The sequence below is a fragment of the Oncorhynchus clarkii genome, chromosome 10 (assembly GCF_045791955.1).
Source record: "Oncorhynchus clarkii lewisi isolate Uvic-CL-2024 chromosome 10, UVic_Ocla_1.0, whole genome shotgun sequence".
NCBI classification, from domain to species: domain Eukaryota; kingdom Metazoa; phylum Chordata; class Actinopteri; order Salmoniformes; family Salmonidae; genus Oncorhynchus; species Oncorhynchus clarkii.
Window position 1 is genome coordinate 9,862,383 of NC_092156.1, and position 18,181 is coordinate 9,880,563.

Consider the following 18,181-nt stretch of genomic DNA (forward strand, 5'->3'; position numbering starts at 1 on the left):
TACCAGGCCTGCTGGTAGCTGTGTTAGACCCAGAGTACTGGAGATGATATGGTTGTTGTTATGTTGTCTGTGTTATGACATCTATCTAACACAATAATCCTGGTTGTATTTACTCTGTTGATCTCCCAAAACGATTGCATCTCAACGGCTGTGTGAGCTAATGTTGGCTGGATAGTGTGGTTCCACTACTGTCTCTCTATTCCCCTGACTGGGTCTGCTGCCCGTCCTCTCTCTCTGTGCTGTACTGTGGCTACTACAGCACGGCTGCTCTGGAGACAGTTCTTACGGAGCAGAACTGGAACATACCAAATAGGAGAAAGCTTTTGATTTACACACCACAGAGTTGAGTTGGTTCACCCCAGTTATTGTTTAGTGCCACAGGGGAGACCTGATTTGTTGCTTTTTGACAAACGGAACCTGGAGCTCATTGGTGAAGATGAAATCCCACTGAAAGAGGATTTGGGAGACGTGGTGCTTATGTGTGTATGTGTGTGTGTGTGTGTGTGTGTGTGTGTGCATGTATGTACAGTATGTATGTATGTAATGATGCATACGTGCAGTATATTGTTGGATTTCAGTATTCCAAGAGAATGTACGTATATTCAGGCCAAACTCTCATGGACATGCCCGTACACACCCACACGTACACCTGTGTTGCCTCTGTAAAGGTGGATGGCAGTAGTGTTTGCTGTGGTAATGTATTCACTGATCTGCGCTACAGGAAGGACACAGATGCACATCAGCTGTGGCGCAGGCCTCCCAGTACCAGGAGAGGAGAGGCGAGAAGTGGGGCACATACCTGGCTCACGTGTTCTGCCCCCCTCCTCTCCTATTCCCCTCACCTCCCAACGTTCCGCTTCGCTGGGCCAGAAAGGGTCAGTGCCCCTGGGGTGGGGGGGGGGGGGGGGGGGGGTGGGGCAGCTGGACCCCCCCCCGCACCCAGCCCCCTTCCTCCTCTCTCTACCATCACACACCTTCAGACATCAGTGAACAAACAGGGCTCAGATGAGCATGGGCAGATGAACCCAGTAACTTCTGTTGAACTCATCCTCTCTCAGTGCCAGAACACTGCGGTTGTGTTTTTGACTGCTCAGTGCCTTATGCTTACAGGAGATACATCAAAACAAACAGGTGCACTGGCCTCAGCACAATTCATATTGCTCTCCCGGCACCTGTAAAATACGATTATTTATTTTGGTTTGTGGGGGAAAGGGAATGTAGATTTTCATAGACTAATACGACATTCAAAGAGGACCCAGGTGAATCTACTGGCAGTGGAGTGACAGTGTCTCCTCTCCATATGCTGGGCCAGGCAGCCAGCCAGGCACATTGGGTCCATGGCTTAGGTGTGAGGTTATCATACCATCATACACATTTGCTCTCCTTTCTGACACGCGTTCCTGCAGCACTGGAAAAAGGGTCACGTGAAAACTGAAGAAAATAAATCTTTTTTTTTTTCTGATGTGTTCTCTTGGCAGTTTGTTTTCAGTATTTGTTTTGGATGATGGCTGACAAACAGGCAGCTTGCCTTCGCTGATAGATACCATCTCAATTATGACTTATTCTTTCCCCCGAAATAGGTAATAAAAATAACAACTCCAACTTGTATATTTTTTTCTTGAAGTCGTTAAGTTCAATAAACAAGGGCTCATTAGTGTGCTCTTGTCTCAGAGAGCAGATTCGATTGCGGTGCTGTAATTAGCCGGGCTAGCGTTAGCTAATTCTCCTGGTTGAGAGAGAGAGAGAGAGAGAGAGGAGAGAGAGAGAGGAGAGAGAGAGAGGAGAGAGAGAGAGAGAGAGAGGAGAGAGAGAGGAGAGAGAGAGAGAGAGAGAGAGAGAGAGAGAGAGAGAGAGCGAGAGCGAGAGCGAGAGAGAGAGAGAGAGAGGATCTGAGGGTGAGTGATTCACTAATTAGATCTCTCTCATAAGACCCCGGGATAGACTGCAGATAATCCCTCCGAATAAATACAAAACATGCTAATGAAGCCTTATTATGTTGTTAAAATAACAAATGTCATATTTACTGGGGTTTATTCTCTCTCATTTGTAAACACACAATATGAAGCGTTGGGATTTCAGTGGGGGAAACATGTTTATTGCATTATTTTTTATCTTCGGGGAAAGCTGTTACAGTCATTTTCCACTACCTATTTGAGGTTATCTACATATGAAATGGATGCCCTGTGCGGTGTGTGTTACTATCTACCTGTTAATGTGTGTGTGTGTGTGTGTGTGTGTTTAGGAGGATCATTGATAGCTATGGTGCTATTAACTTTAAAAAGTTAGGATCACCAGAATTTTTTTATTTATTGAGATTTAGCCTATTTGAATCTATTTGCCTATTGTCTATTAGCCTATTTGATTTAGCCTATTTGAATCCTACTTAGTTTTGAACCACACCTCCCGAAGAATCTTTTTTAAACGTTCTTTCTGTATCACTAAATGTTTGCATAATGGTGCCGTTACCAGGTTGTTAGGGCGATATGGGCAAAGAAATCTAAATGTGATTTTTCAAACAAATATTGCAATTTGACTTGCAATATACAGTAGATCAAAACACTTGGGTGAACTGTTGGAATCATAATAATTATTAATTAAGAGTCAGTATCTGGTGTGGGTCAGAAAACCAGTCAGTATCTGGTGTGGGTCAGAAAACAGTCAGTATCTGGTGTGGGTCAGAAAACAGTCAGTATCTGGTGTGGGTCAGAAAACCAGTCAGTATCTGGTGTGGGTCAGAAAACAGTCAGTATCTGGTGTGGGTCAGAAAACCAGTCAGTATCTGGTGTGGGTCAGAAAACCAGTCAGTATCTGGTGTGGGTCAGAAAACAGTCAGTATCTGGTGTGGGTCAGAAAACCAGTCAGTATCTGGTGTGGGTCAGAAAACCAGTCAGTATCTGGTGTGGGTCAGAAAACCAGTCAGTATCTGGTGTGGGTCAGAAAACCAGTCAGTATCTGGTGTGGGTCAGAAAACCAGTCAGTATCTGGTGTGGGTCAGAAAACCAGTCAGTATCTGGTGTGGGTCAGAAAACCAGTCAGTATCTGGTGTGGGTCAGAAAACCAGTCAGTATCTGGTGTGGGTCAGAAAACCAGTCAGTATCTGGTGTGGGTCAGAAAACAGTCAGTATCTGGTGTGGGTCAGAAAACCAGTCAGTATCTGGTGTGGGTCAGAAAACCAGTCAGTATCTGGTGTGGGTCAGAAAACCATTCAGTATCTGGTGTGGGTCAGAAAACCAGTCAGTATCTGGTGTGGGTCAGAAAACCAGTCAGTATCTGGTGTGGGTCAGAAAACCAGTCAGTATCTGGTGTGGATCAGAAAACCAGTCAGTATCTGGTGTGGATCAGAAAACCAGTCAGTATCTGGTGTGGATCAGAAAACCAGTCAGTATCTGGTGTGGGTCAGACAACCAGTCAGTATCTGGTGTGGGTCAGAAAACCAGTCAGTATCTGGTGTGGATCAGAAAACCAGTCAGTATCTGGTGTGGATCAGAAAACCAGTCAGTATCTGGTGTGGGTCAGAAAACCAGTCAGTATCTGGTGTGGGTCAGAAAACCAGTCAGTATCTGGTGTGGGTCAGAAAACCAGTCAGTATCTGGTGTGGGTCAGAAAACCAGTCAGTATCTGGTGTGGATCAGAAAACCAGTCAGGATCTGGTGTGGATCAGAAAACCAGTCAGTATCTGGTGTGGGTCAGAAAACCAGTCAGTATCTGGTGTGGGTCAGAAAACCAGTCAGTATCTGGTGTGGGTCAGAAAACCAGTCAGTATCTGGTGTGGGTCAGAAAACCAGTCAGTATCTGGTGTGGATCAGAAAACCAGTCAGTATCGGGTGTGGATCAGAAAACCAGTCAGTATCTGGTGTGGGTCAGAAAACCAGTCCGTATCTGGTGTGACCATCATTTCCCTCATGCCGCGCGACACATCTCCTTTGCATGGAGTTGATCAGGCTGTTGATTGTGGGATATTGTCCCACTCCTCTTCTGGCTGTATGAAGTCGCTGGATATTGGCGTGCACTGGAACACGCTGTTGTAAATGTTGATCCAGAGCATCCCAAACATGTTCAACTGTAACATTTTCCATTTACCATAACCCCACTGCCACCATGGGGCACTCTGTTCACAATGTTGACATGTTGGTAAACCGCTCACCCACACGACGCCATACACAATGTCTGCCATCTGCCCAGTACAGCTGAAACTAGGATTCATCCCTGAAGAGAACACTTCTCCAGCGTGCAAGTGGCCATCGAAGGTGAGCATTTGCCCACTGAAATTGGTTACGACGCCAAACTCCAATAAGTTCAAGACCCTGGTGTGGACAACGAGCATGCAGAGGTTTGGCCCTAATGGTTTCTGACAGTTTGTACAGAAATTCTTCGGTTGTGCAAACCTACAGTTTCATCAGCTGTCCTGGTGGCTGGTCTCAGACGATTCCTCAGGTGAAGAAGCCAAATGTGGCGGTCCTGGACTGGCATGGTTATATGTGGTCTGAGGTTGTGAGGCCGGTTGGACGTACTGCCAAATTCTCTAAAACGACATTGGAGGTGGCTTATGGTAGAGAAATTAACATTCAATTTTGTGCACAACATTTGAGATAAATTTTCATTTTTGTGCATATGTGCCATTTCAGGGATCTTTTATTTCAGCTTATGGGACCAACACCTTTATGTTTTGTATTTTTATTCAGTGTAGATAGCGATTAGCAATAGCAATTAGCTTTAAAGGCGCTGCATGGTCAATTCGACGTCTGCATTGGCCATGCAGCATTTACAGTGAGATCGCCTCTGCAGAAGTCAGGACATTCATACTTCTTGCACTTCGCCCAGCAGCGCTGTTGTGAAGGAAGTTGTTAAGGAAGTGAGTTTGTGTTTATACAGGACCTCTCGCCATCACCGACCGTCAACCAATCATGTCAATGCGGAGCTATATACATTTTGAGATGCACACAACGATGCGGTACGGAGCTCAATTTGGCCTCTTCATGCCTCTAGAGGCTCCTCTATTGCGTCACACCATCAATACGGCGCCTCCAACCACATTTTCAGATCAAGCATAAATGATCTCTTAGTCACATGCCAGCTTCTTTAGCCTAACTAACTCACATTATGCGAAGAAAGCAAGTTACACAAACTAATATTATAATAGCGAAAACATGGATTGAATTTTAGAAGCAACGTGGAAAGTGGTAGCCTGTTGTTGCTTTGGAAGAATCTGTTAAGTGCACGCTGAGAGAAACAGGAAGTGTCTGTGTGTGAGCTGTGTGCCTGTTGAGTGACAGGAGGCGGGGCTTCAGACTGTTTAGAATATTGTCACGCATTGAGTTTTTTTTATCGGAATCTTTTTTTTGTCACACGGTGCTTCCAAAATAAAATTCCAAATCGCACAGCAACATATTTGGTGGCGCTTTAGATGAATGTATGTCTATCTATCTAACTCTATGTATAAGAGCTTTAGATGAATGTATGTCTATCTATCTAACTCTATGTATAAGAGCTTTAGATGAATGTATGTCTATCTATTTAACTCTATGTATAAGAGCTTTAGATGAATGTATGTCTATCTATCTAACTCTATGTATAAGAGCTTTAGATGAATGTATGTCTATCTATCTAGCTCTATGTATAAGAGCTTTAGATTAATGTATGTCTATCTATCTAACTCTATGTATAAGAGCAACTGCTCTCCCTGCTCTGCCATATGCTCCTCTCAATCAATCACATTTATTTATAAAACCCTTTTTACATTAGCAGATGTCACAAAGTGCTGTACAGAAACCCAGTTTAAACCCCAAAAGAGCAGGCAATGCGGATGTAGAAGCATGGTGGCTAGGAAAAACTTGTCTTCTCTCCCTGTCTGTGCTGTGACCTCTCCGAGCCTCAGTCAGATTATTTTAAATACCTTAATCCTGCTCATTGACATGGACACAAAAGCCCACTGACATCTAATAGATGCCTCTTCACTTTCCCCTCTTCCTCTGCTTCAGACTGGCTTCAGTTCAGATCAGCCCTCCCTCCACTCTCCCATCCACCCTCCTCCTCCTCCCTCCACTCTCCTATCCACCCTCCTCCTCCTCCCTCCACTCTCCCATCCACCCTCCTCCTACTCCTCCTCCCTCCACTCTCCTATCCACCCTCCCCCTCCTCCCTCCACTCTCCCATCCACCCTCCTCCTCCTCCCTCTACTCTCCCATCCACCCTCCTCCTCCTCCTCCTCCCTCCACTCTCCTATCCACCCTCCTCCTCCTCCCTCCACTCTCCTATCCACCCTCCTCCTCCTCCTCCCTCCACTCTCCTATCCACCCTCCTCCTCCTCCTCCTCCCTCCACTCTCCTATCCACCCTCCTCCTCCTCCCTCCACTCTCCTATCCACCCTCCTCCTCCTCCCTCCACTCTCCTATCCACCCTCCTCCTCCTCCCTCCACTCTCCTATCCACCCTCCTCCTCCTCCTCCTCCCTCCACTCTCCTATCCACCCTCCTCCTCCTCCTCCTCCCTCCACTCTCCTATCCACCCTCCTCCTCCTCCTCCTCCCTCCACTCTCCCATCCACCCTCCTCCTCCTCCCTCTACTCTCCCATCCACCCTCCTCCTCCCTCCACTCTCCCATCCACCCTCCTCCTCATCCCTCCACTCTCCTATCCACCCTCCTCCTCCTGCCTCCACTCTCCTATCCACCCTCCTCCTCCTCCCTCCACTCTCCTATCCACCCTCCTCCTCCTCCCTCCACTCTCCTATCCACCCTCCTCCTCCTCCCTCCACTCTCCTATCCACCCTCCTCCTCCTTCTCCTCCCTCCACTCTCCTATCCACCCTCCTCCTCCTCCTCCTCCCTCCACTCTCCCATCCACCCTCCTCCTCCTCCCTCTACTCTCCCATCCACCCTCCTCCTCCTCCTCCTCCCTCCACTCTCCCATCCACCCTCCTCCTCCTCCTCCTCCCTCCACTCTCCCATCCACCCTCCTCCTCCTCCCTCCACTCTCCCATCCACCCTCCTCCTCCTCCCTCTACTCTCCCATCCACCCTCCTCCTCCTCCCTCCACTCTCCTATCCACCCTCCTCCTCCTCCCTCCACTATCCTATCCACCCTCCTCCTCCTCCCTCCACTCTCCTATCCACCCTCCTCCTCCTCCTCCTCCCTCCACTCTCCTATCCACCCTCCTCCTCCTCCTCCTCCCTCCACTCTCCTATCCACGCTCCTCCTCCTCCTCCTCCCTCCACTCTCCCATCCACCCTCCTCCTCCTCCCTCCACTCTCCCATCCACCCTCCTCCTCCCTCCACTCTCCCATCCACCCTCCTCCTCCTCCCTCTACTCTCCCATCCACCCTCCTCCTCCCTCCACTCTCCTATCCAACCTCCTCCTCCTCCTCCTCCCTCCACTCTCCTATCCACCCTCCTCCTCCTCCTCCTCCCTCCACTCTCCCATCCACCCTCCTCCTCCTCCCTCTACTCTCCCATCCACCCTCCTCCTCCTCCTCCTCCCTCCACTCTCCCATCCACCCTCCTCCTCCTCCTCCTCCCTCCACTCTCCCATCCACCCTCCTCCTCCTCCCTCCACTCTCCCATCCACCCTCCTCCTCCTCCCTCCACTCTCCTATCCACCCTCCTCCTCCTCCTCCTCCCTCCACTCTCCCATCCACCCTCCTCCTCCTCCCTCCACTCTCCCATCCACGCTCCTCCTCCTCCCTCCACTCTCCCATCCACCCTCCTCCTCCTCCTCCTCCCTCCACTCTCCCATCCACCCTCCTCCTCCTCCCTCCACTCTCCTATCCACCCTCCTCCTCCTCCCTCCACTCTCCTATCCACCCTCCTCCTCCTCCCTCCACTCTCCTATCCACCCTCCTCCTCCTCCCTCCACTCTCCTATCCACCCTCCTCCTCCTCCTCCTCCCTCCACTCTCCCATCCACCCTCCTCCTCCTCCTCCTCCCTCCACTCTCCTATCCACCCTCCTCCTCCTCCCTCCACTCTCCTATCCACCCTCCTCCTCCTCCCTCTACTCTCCTATCCACCCTCCTCCTCCTCCCTCCACTCTCCTATCCACCCTCCTCCTCCTCCCTCCACTCTCCTATCCACCCTCCTCCTCCTCCTCCTCCTCCCTCTACTCTCCCATCCACCCTCCTCCTCCTCCTCCTCCCTCCACTCTCCTATCCACCCTCCTCCTCCTCCCTCCACTCTCCTATCCACCCTCCTCCTCCTCCCTCTACTCTCCTATCCACCCTCCTCCTCCTCCCTCCACTCTCCCATCAACCCTCCTCCTCCTCCCTCTACTCTCCCATCCACCCTCCTCCTCCTCCTCCTCCCTCCACTCTCCCATCCACCCTCCTCCTCCTCCCTCTACTCTCCCATCCACCCTCCTCCTCCTCCTCCTCCCTCTACTCTCCCATCCACCCTCCTCCTCCTCCCTCCACTCTCCCATCCACCCTCCTCCTCCTCCTCCTCCCTCCACTCTCCCATCCACCCTCCTCCTCCTCCCTCCACTCTCCCATCCACCCTCCTCCTCCTCCCTCCACTCTCCCATCCACCCTCCTCCTCCTCCCTCCACTCTCCCATCCACCCTCCTCCTCCTCCTCCCTTCACTCTCCCATCCACCCTCCTCCTCCTCCCTCCACTCTCCCATCCAACCTCCTCCTCCTCCTCCCTCCACTCCCCCCATCCAACCTCCTCCCCCCACTCTCCCCATACAAATTCCTCCTCCCAATCCCCCATCCACCTTCCTCTTCCCTCTAACCTCCCATCAACCCGCCTCCTCTTCCCTCCGCTCTCCCCATCCACCCTCATCCTTCTCCTCCCTCCACTCCCCCATCCACCCTCATCCTTCTCCTCCCTCCACTCCCCCATCCACCCTCCTCCGCCTCTTCCTCCTCCTCCCTCATCCCTCCAATCTCCCACCAACCCTCCTCCTCCTCCCCATACTCTCCTCATCCACCCTCTTCCTCTTCCTCCCCCCACTCACCCCATCCACCCTCCACCCCCTCCTCTCCCCACTCCCCCCATCCACCCTCCACCCACCTCCTCCACTCAGCCCCACAGAGAGACCTCTATTGTCTACTGCCTCGACTCACCCCCCCCCCCCCCCCCCAATCACTTGTTTTCATGTTTGGAGAAAGCCTTCAGATGTGGATAAATACTTGTGTCCCAAAGTGAGCTTAGATGGAACAGTTTCAAAGAGAATATTTATTGTATGTGTGTGTCTGGTGTGTGTGTGTCTGGTGTCTGGTGTGTGTGTGTCTGTTGTCTGGTGTGTGTGTGTGTGTCTGGTGTGTGTGTGTCTGGTGTGTTTGTGTGTCTGGTGTCTGGTGTGTGTGTGTATGTGTTTGTTTGTGTGTGTGTGATGTGATGTGTGTGGTGTGGTTTGTGTGCCTGGTGTGTGTGTGTGTCTGGTGTGTGTGTGTCTGTGTTTGTTTGTGTGTGTGTGATGTGATGTGTGTGGTGTGGTTTGTGTGCCTGGTGTGTGTGTGTGCCTGGTGTGTGTGTGTGCCCGGTGTGTGTGTGTGTGTGTCTGTTGTGCGTGTGTGCGTGCGTCCATACGTGTGTGTACTCTATCTACTGATTGTCTCATCTGGTCTGAAGGATGACATGGTATCAGTACATCACAAGCCCAGTTCCTGTTGCCTCATTTGAAACATCTCAGTTTACACACAGTCCATTATTCCTTGGTCTGGAGATTCTCCGATCAGGAGGGTGTCTGTGTGTATGTGTGCATTTGGGTGTGTGTGATTGGTTGTGTGTGTCTAAAGATCCCTGTCAATGGGCCTCAACCGTCACCCTTTCACATAGGTCTAGTTACACTATATGCAAAAGAAGTGAGACATTTGTACATCACAGGCTAGATACTACCTAAGCATGTTCCCTAGCCCTTCTAAATAACTCCCCTCTCCCAACCATGGGAGCTCATGTCCTGAGCAAAGAACAGTGTTCTGGGCAGGACAGGGCCCCTGAGTGTGTCCAAGGCTTTGTTTTGTCTCTCGGAGCCCCAGCTACAGTCCCATGTAGCCCCAGCTACAGACCCAGTCCCATTATATCCCCAGTCCCATGTAGCCCCAGTCCCATGTCGCCCCAGTCCCATGTCGCCCCAGTCCCATGTAGCCCCAGTCCCATGTAGCCTCAGTCCCATGTAGCCCCAGCTACAGACCCAGTCCCATTATATCCCCAGTCCCATGTAGCCCCAGTCCCATGTCGCCCCAGTCCCATGTCGCCCCAGTCCCATGTAGCCCCAGTCCCATGTAGCCTCAGTCCCATGTAGCCCCAGCTACAGACCCAGTCCCATTATATCCCCAGTCCCATGTAGCCCCAGTCCCATGTAGCCCCAGTCCCATGTAGTCCCAGCTACAGCCCCAGTCCCATGTAGCCTCAGTCCCATGTAGCCCCAGCCCCATGTAGCCCCAGCCCCATGTAGCCCCAGCCCCATGTAGCCTCAGTCCCATGTAGCCTCAGTCCCATGTAGCCCCAGTCCCATGTAGCCCCAGTCCCATGTAGCCCCAGTCCCATGTAGCCCCAGCTACAGACCCATGTAGCCCCAGTCCCATGTAGCCCCAGTCCCATGTAGCCCCAGACCCATGTAGCCCCAGCTACAGCTACAGCCCCATGTAGCCCCAGTCCCATGTAGCCACAGCTACAGACCCATGTAGCCCCAGTCCCATGTAGCCCCATCTACAGCTACAGTCCCATGTAGCCCCAGTCCCATGTAGCCCCAGTCCCATGTAGCCCCAGCTACAGCTACAGCCCCATGTAGCCCCAGTCCCATGTAGCCCTAGACCCATGTAGCCCCAGTCCCATGTAGCCCCAGACCCATGTAGCCCCAGTCCCATGTAGCCCCAGTCCCATGTAGCCCTAGACCCATGTAGCCCCAGTCCCATGTAGCCCCAGCTACAGCCCCAGTCCCATGTAGCCCCAGTCCCATGTAGCCCCAGTCCCATGTAGCCCCAGTCCCATGTAGCCCCAGCTACAGCTACAGCCCCATGTAGCCCCAGTCCCATGTAGCCCCAGCTACAGACCCATGTAGCCCCAGTCCCATGTAGCCCCAGCTACAGCTACAGTCCCATGTAGCCCCAGTCCCATGTAGCCCCAGTCCCAATGTAGCCCCAGTCCCATGTAGCCCCAGCTACAGCTACAGCCCCATGTAGCCCCAGTCCCATGTAGCCCTAGACCCATGTAGCCCCAGTCCCATGTAGCCCCAGACCCATGTAGCCCCAGTGCCATGTAGCCCCAGTCCCATGTAGCCCTAGACCCATGTAGCCCCAGTCCCATGTAGCCCCAGCTACAGCCCCAGTCCCATGTAGCCCCAGTCCCATGTAGCCCCAGTCCCATGTAGCCCCAGTCCCATGTAGCCCCAGACCCATGTAGCCCCAGTCCCATGTAGCCCCAGTCCCATGTAGCCCCAGACCCATGTAGCCCCAGTCCCATGTAGCCCCAGTCCCATGTAGCCCCAGTCCCATGTAGTCCCAGACCCATGTAGCCCCAGTCCCATGTAGCCCCAGTCCCATGTAGCCCCAGTTCCATGTAGCCCCAGACCCATGTAGCCCCAGCTACAGCTACAGCCTCAAAGGTGTGGCAGGTAGCCTAGTGGTTAGAGAGTTGGGCTGGTACCTGAAAGGTTGGTGGATTGAATCCCCAAGCTGACAAGGTAAAAATCTGTCATTCTGCCCCTGAACAAGGCAGTTAACCCACTGTTACCCGGTAGGCCGTCATTGTAAATAAGAATTTGTTCTTAACTGACTTGCCTAGTTAAATAAAGGTTAAATAATATAAAACAAATAAAAAGGAGGAATTGCTGCTCTGTCTGCTCTGCTCCGTGCATGCGGTGATGTTGAAGGCTCAGCTCAGCGAGCATGCTGGGAGACTGCGGAAGATGGAATGTGAGAGTTCCCGTGGATACCATGGGACTTCCTGTCCCCCTCCACCCCCTCCAGAAGCGTTCTCAGCCCCTTTGGCTGTGTTTGGTCTAGAACAGGGCTAAGCAACCCTGTTCCTGGAGAGAGACCCTCCTGTAGGTTTACACTCCAACCCTGTTCCTGGAGAGAGACCCTCCTGTAGGTTTACACTCCAACCCTGTTCCTGGAGACCCACCCTCCTGTAGGTTTTCACTCCATCCCCAGTTGTAACTAACCTGGTTCAGTTTATCAACCAGCTAATTATTAGAATCAGGTGCTCTAGATTAGGGTTGGAGTGAAAACCTACAGGATGGTAGCTCTCCAGGAACAGGGTTGGAGTGAAAACCTACAGGAAGGTAGCTCTCCAGGAACAGGGTTGGAGTGAAAACCTACAGGATGGTAGCTCTCCAGGAACAGGGTTGGAGTGAAAACCTACAGGAAGGTAGCTCTCCAGGAACAGGGTTGGAGTTAAAACCTACAGGAAGGTAGCTCTCCAGGAACAGGGTTGGAGTTAAAACCTACAGGATGGTAGCTCTCCAGGAACAGGGTTGGAGTGAAAACCTACAGGAGGGTAGCTCTCCAGGAACAGGGTTGGAGTGAAAACCTACAGGAGGGTAGCTCTCCAGGAACAGGGTTGGAGTGTAAACCTACAGGAGGGTAGCTCTCCAGGAACAGGGTTGGAGTTAAAACCTACAGGAAGGTAGCTCTCCAGGAACAGGGTTGGAGTGAAAACCTACAGGAAGGTAGCTCTCCAGGAACAGGGTTGGAGTTAAAACCTACAGGAAGGTAGCTCTCCAGGAACAGGGTTGGAGTGAAAACCTACAGGATGGTCTCTCTCCAGGAAGAGGGTTGGTTGGTACAATTGGTACAAAATATATAGAGTACTGCAAACACTACAATTACTGAGGTTTCAAAATAAGCTCAACTGGACACCTTAATGTTGCAGTGAATGATCTGAGAGAGAAAGCACGCAGGGCATTCTACGCCATTAAAAAACAAATTCAAATTGAAATGCCTATTAAAATTAGGCTAAAACTAATTGAATGTGTCATTGAACAATTGCACTTTATGCCAGCGAGGTGTGGGGTCCACTTGCAAAACAAGATTTCACCAAATGGGACAAACACCCCATTGAAACCCTGCATGCAGAGTTCTGTAAGATTCTTCTACATGTCCAGAGGAAAACTACAAACAATGGATGCAGGGCAGAATTAGGCCAATATCCACTAATAATAAAAACTCAAAACAGAGCAATTAAGTTTTAGAAACATCTAAAATACAGTGACCCCCTCTCATATCACTACCAAGCCCTGCAATGCCAAGAGCTGAGCAAAGAAAAGAGTCCCCTCATCCAGCTGGTCCTGGGGCTGAGTTCCCAAACCTGTTCTACTAACACACTGAAGCCTCAGGACCAGAACATCCAATCAATCAGAACAAACCAAATTACAACACAATTAAAACCAAACTACATTGCTTATTGGGAAAAACAAACACAAAGCAAAATGTAGTTCTATCGGAAAAAATAATAATATATACATATAAAACAATTAGAGACTGTCATTTCCCCACATTTGAAACCCTTATTCAAGGTTTCAAAGCCCTCTCTGATGAGAATAGGCTATCCATCCTGTTGGGGGAGGACGCAGAGAGCTGTGGGTTGGCAGCGCACTACATTGCTGCCTGCTATAAGATGAGGGACAGTGTCTGACAGACCAATCAACCTGCACATGTCCTCTACTGTATGCTTATTGTTATTGTTCAAAGTATGGTTATTTTGATCATTGGTTATTGTTGTTACTGTTGTCCCATTGATAATTTTGAATCTTATCATCTTAATATTGTACATTTCCAAAGTAAGCAATATGTACATTGTTACATCATGCCAACAAAGCAAATTGAATGAGAGAAATAGTGAGAGAATGAGAGAAAGAGAGAGAGAATGAGAGAGAATGAGAGAAAAAGGGAGAATGAGAGAGAATGATAGAATGAGAGGGTGAATGAGAGAAAGAGAAAGAGAATGAGAGAAAGAGAGAGAATGAGAGAAAGAGCGAGAGAATGAGAGAAAGAATGAGAGAATGAGAGAAAGAGAGGGTTAATGAGAGAAAGAGAGAGAGAATGAGAGAACAAGAGAGAGAATGAGAGAGAGAGAATGAGAAAGAGAGAGTGAGAGAATGAGAGAAAGAGAGAGAACGAGAGAGAATGAGAGAAAGAGAGAGAAAGAGAGAGAATGAGAGAGTGATAGAAAGAGAGAGAGAATGAGAGAAAGAGAGAGAATGAGAGAAAGAGAGAGAGAATGAGAGAATGAGAGAAAGAGAGGGTGATGAGAGAAAGAGAGTGAGAATGAGAGAACAAGAGAGAGAATGAGAAAGAGAGAGTGAGAGAATGAGAGAAAGAGAGAGAACGCGAGAGAATGAGAGAAAGAGAGAGAATGAGAGAAAGAGAGAGAGTGAGAGAAAGAGAGAGAGAATGAGAGAAAGAGTGAGAGAATGAGAGAAAGAGAGAGAGAATGAGAGAACGAGAGAGAGAATGAGAGAGAGAGAATGAGAAAGAGAGAGTGAGAGAATGAGAGAAAGAGAGAGAATGAGAGAAAGAGAGAGAGTGAGAGGGAATGAGTCCCCACCCTCCCTGTGGCTCTGTGTCAGTCTCCATCTCTACTCGCGCTGCTTTCCTCCTGGGTGACAGATAGGTTCTGTGCGTGTCTATGTGTGGCCCACTTCATCCCACTCAGAATGGGGGATAATAACAAATCATCAACCTCTATATGAAAATATAAATGTCGTTTAGCAGACACTTTTATCCACGCTCTTACAGTCACGCGTTCATACATTTAACATACGGATGGTCCTCCAGCGGGACTCGAACAGCACGACCCTGGGCGTTGCATGAGCCATGCTCTACCGTCTAAGTCACACAGAACCTCTTCAAGTTAATATAGGGTTAATGATATGCAGCACGCTGTCCACAATCCTATCATGCGCCTGGTTGCCTCCAAAAGAGGTGTACCCATTAGTCCGTGCCACATGTGTGTGTTTGTGAGCCTCTCTGTCTCTCTCTCTCTCTCTCTCTCTCTCTCTCTCTCTCTCTCTCTCTCTCTCTCTCATTAACCCTCTCTTTCTCTCATTCTCTCATTCTCTCTCTCTCTCTTTCTCTCTCTCTCTCTCTGTCTCTCTCTCTCTCTCTGTCTCTGTCTCTCATTAACCCTCTCTTTCTCTCATTCTCTCACTCTTTCTCTCATTCTCTCCCTCTCTCTCTCTCTCTCCCTCTCTCTCTCTCTCTCCCTCTCCCTCTCTCTCCCTCTCTCTCTCTCTCTCTCTCTCTCTCATTCTCTCCCTCTCTCTCCCTCTCTCTATCAAAAAAACAATAAAACAATAAAAAATTAACAGTAAACATTACACTCACAGAAGTTCCAAAAGAATAAAGACATTTCAAATGTCATATTATGTCTATATACAGTGTTGTTACGATGTGCAAATAGTTAAAGTACAAAAGGGAAAATTAATAAACATAAATATGGGTTGTATTTACAATGGTGTTTGTTCTTCACTGGTTTACGTTTTCTTGTGGCAACAGGTCACAAATCTTGCTGTTGTGATGGCACACTGTGGTATTTCACCCAGTAGATATGGGAGTTTATCAAACATTATATTTTTTTGTGGATCTGTGTAATCTGAGGGAAATATGTCTCTCTAATATGGTCATACATTGGGCAGGAGGTTAGGAAGTGCAGCTCAGTTTCCACCTCATTTTGTGGGCAGTGTGCACAAAGCCTGTCTTCTCTTGAGAGCCATGTCTGCCTACGGCGGCCTTTCTCAATAGCAAGGCTATACTCACTGAGTCTGTACATAGTCAAAGCTTTCCAAATAGCATTCTAGTTTGCTCAGTTTTTTTGTTAATTCTTTCCAATGTGGCAGGTAATTATCTTTTTGTTTTCTCATGATTTGGTTGGGTCTAATTGTGCTGCTGTCCTGGGGCTCTGTGGGGGGTGTTTGTGTTTTTGAACAGAACCCCAGGACCAGCTTGCTTAGGGGACTCTTCTCCAGGTTCATTTTTCTGTAGGTGATGGCTTTGTTATAGATGGTTTGGGAATCGTTTCCTATTAGGTGGTTGTAGAATTTAATGTATCTTTTCTGGATTTAGTGGGTATCGGCCTAATTCTGCTGAGCGGATAGGATAGAGATACTACCTACCACACAGCTCAGCTCAGGCTGTTCTAGGCTGCAAGGCTGAGGGGCTCAGAGGTTCAGACAGCAGTGTCTCTGGGGCTCAGTTCTAGGGTACTAGGGGGTTGCTGGGGCTGCTTGTGTGTGTCATCCCGGGGTGGGGGTTGCCCCTGGCCCCTCCACAGGAGCCCGCGGGAGACCTTTCAGCTTTCGCCCGTGGCTTGTGGGGCTTAGAGGGGTAGTACCATTGGGGAGGAGTGCGGGGTTGCAGAGGAAGCCATCTCCTGTTACGGAGATAAGGGCCAGTGTAGGGCGGGAGATTGTGGAGTTCCGTCAATCAAAGTCAGACAGACAGGTGGAGAGAGAGGGGGAACTTGGGCTGTCAATCACACATCGACTGGGGGGTTCCAGTGGTTTTCTCTTTAATAACAGAGACAGCCTGTCGTGTGCTGCAGGTTCTGGTGGCCTTTGATATTTCAGAGGAGATGTATTGGATTTCACTCACTATCACACACACCCTTCTCCTCTAGGAATGAATGGTAAAGATGGGGTTAAGGTGAATGGTAAAGATGGAGTTATGGTGAATGGTAAAACCGGGTTATGGTGAATGGTAAAAACAGAGTTATGGTGAATGGGATAGACAGGGTTATGGTGAATGGGATAGACAGGGTTATGGTGAATGGGATAGGCAGAGTTATGGTGAATGGGATAGACAGGGTTATGGTGAATGGTAAAGATGGGGTTATGGTGAATGGGATAGACAGAGTTATGGTGAATGGGATAGACAGGGTTATGGTGAATGGGATAGACAGAGTTATGGTGAATGGGATAGACAGGGTTATGGTGAATGGGATAGACAGAGTTATGGTGAATGGGATAGACAGGGTTATGGTGAATGGGATAGACAGGGTTATGGTGAATGGGATAGACAGGGTTATGGTGAATGGTAAAGACAGGGTTATGGTGAATGGGAAAGATGGGGTTATGGTGAATGGGAAAGATGCCCCGAGGAACACAGACAAGGGATTAGTTTGAAATGGAGAGGGTCATGATGTTATTCATTAATCTATCTTCACCCAATTTTCGCCAAGTTTTTATTGTCCTCTGATAGGTCTCTCTGATAGGGCTCCCTCTGATAGGTCTCCCCCTGATAGGTCTCCCTCTGATAGGTCTTCCTCTGATAGGTCTCCCCCTGATAGGTCTCCCCCTGATGGGTCTCCCCCTGATAGGTCTCCCTCTGATAGGTCTCCCTCTGATAGGTCTTCCCCTGATAGGTCACCCTCTGATAGGTCTTCCCCTGATAGGTCTTCCCCTGATAGGTCTCCCTCTGATAGGTCTTCCTCTGATAGGTCTTCCCCTGATAGGTCTTCCCCTGATAGGTCTTCCCCTGATAGGTCTTCCCCTGATAGGTCGCCCTCTGATAGGTCTCCCTCTGATAGGTCTTCCCCTGATAGGTCTCCCCCTGCTAGGTCGCCCTCTGATAGGTTGCCCTCTGATAGGTCGCCCTCTGATAGGTCTCCCTCTGATAGGTCTTCCTCTGATAGGTCACCCTCTGATAGGTCTCCCCCTGATAGGTCTCCCCCTGATGGGTCTCCCCCTGATAGGTCTCCCTCTGATAGGTCTTCCTCTGATAGGTCTTCCTCTGATAGGTCTTCCTCTGATAGGTCTTCCCCTGATAGGTCTTCCTCTGATAGGTCTCCCTCTGATAGGTCTTCCTCTGATAGGTCACCCTCTGATAGGTCTTCCCCTAATAGGTCTTCCTCTGATAGGTCTTCCTCTGATAGGTCTTCCTCTGATAGGTCTCCCTCTGGGCCAGACATCTGCAAAACACAGACCTCCACAAACAGGTGAAATTAAAGTCAACTTATAGTACAGAATATTCTACAACAAGACTCCTTTGTTACATGTCTCTCTTACAGTGCCTTCAGAAAGTATTTATACCCCTTGACTTACTCCACATGTTGTTGTGTTACAGCCTGAATTCAAAATGGATGAAATAAATCTACCGAAATCTATCTAATAAAAATCCCATAATGACAAAGTGAAACATGATTTTAGAAATGTTCGTACATTTATTGAAAATGAAATACATAAATATCTAATTTACATAAGTATTCACCCTCCTTAGTCAAAACTTATTAGAATCTCCTTTGGCAGTGAT

General features: G+C 49.4%; 1 protein-coding gene across 11 annotated transcripts in view; it reads left to right on the forward strand.

Moving 5' to 3' along the window:
• Positions 1-18,181, forward strand: part of LOC139417995 (transcription factor COE1-A-like) — a 278,063-nt gene that overhangs the window by 29,102 nt on the left and 230,780 nt on the right. The window lies entirely within an intron of this gene.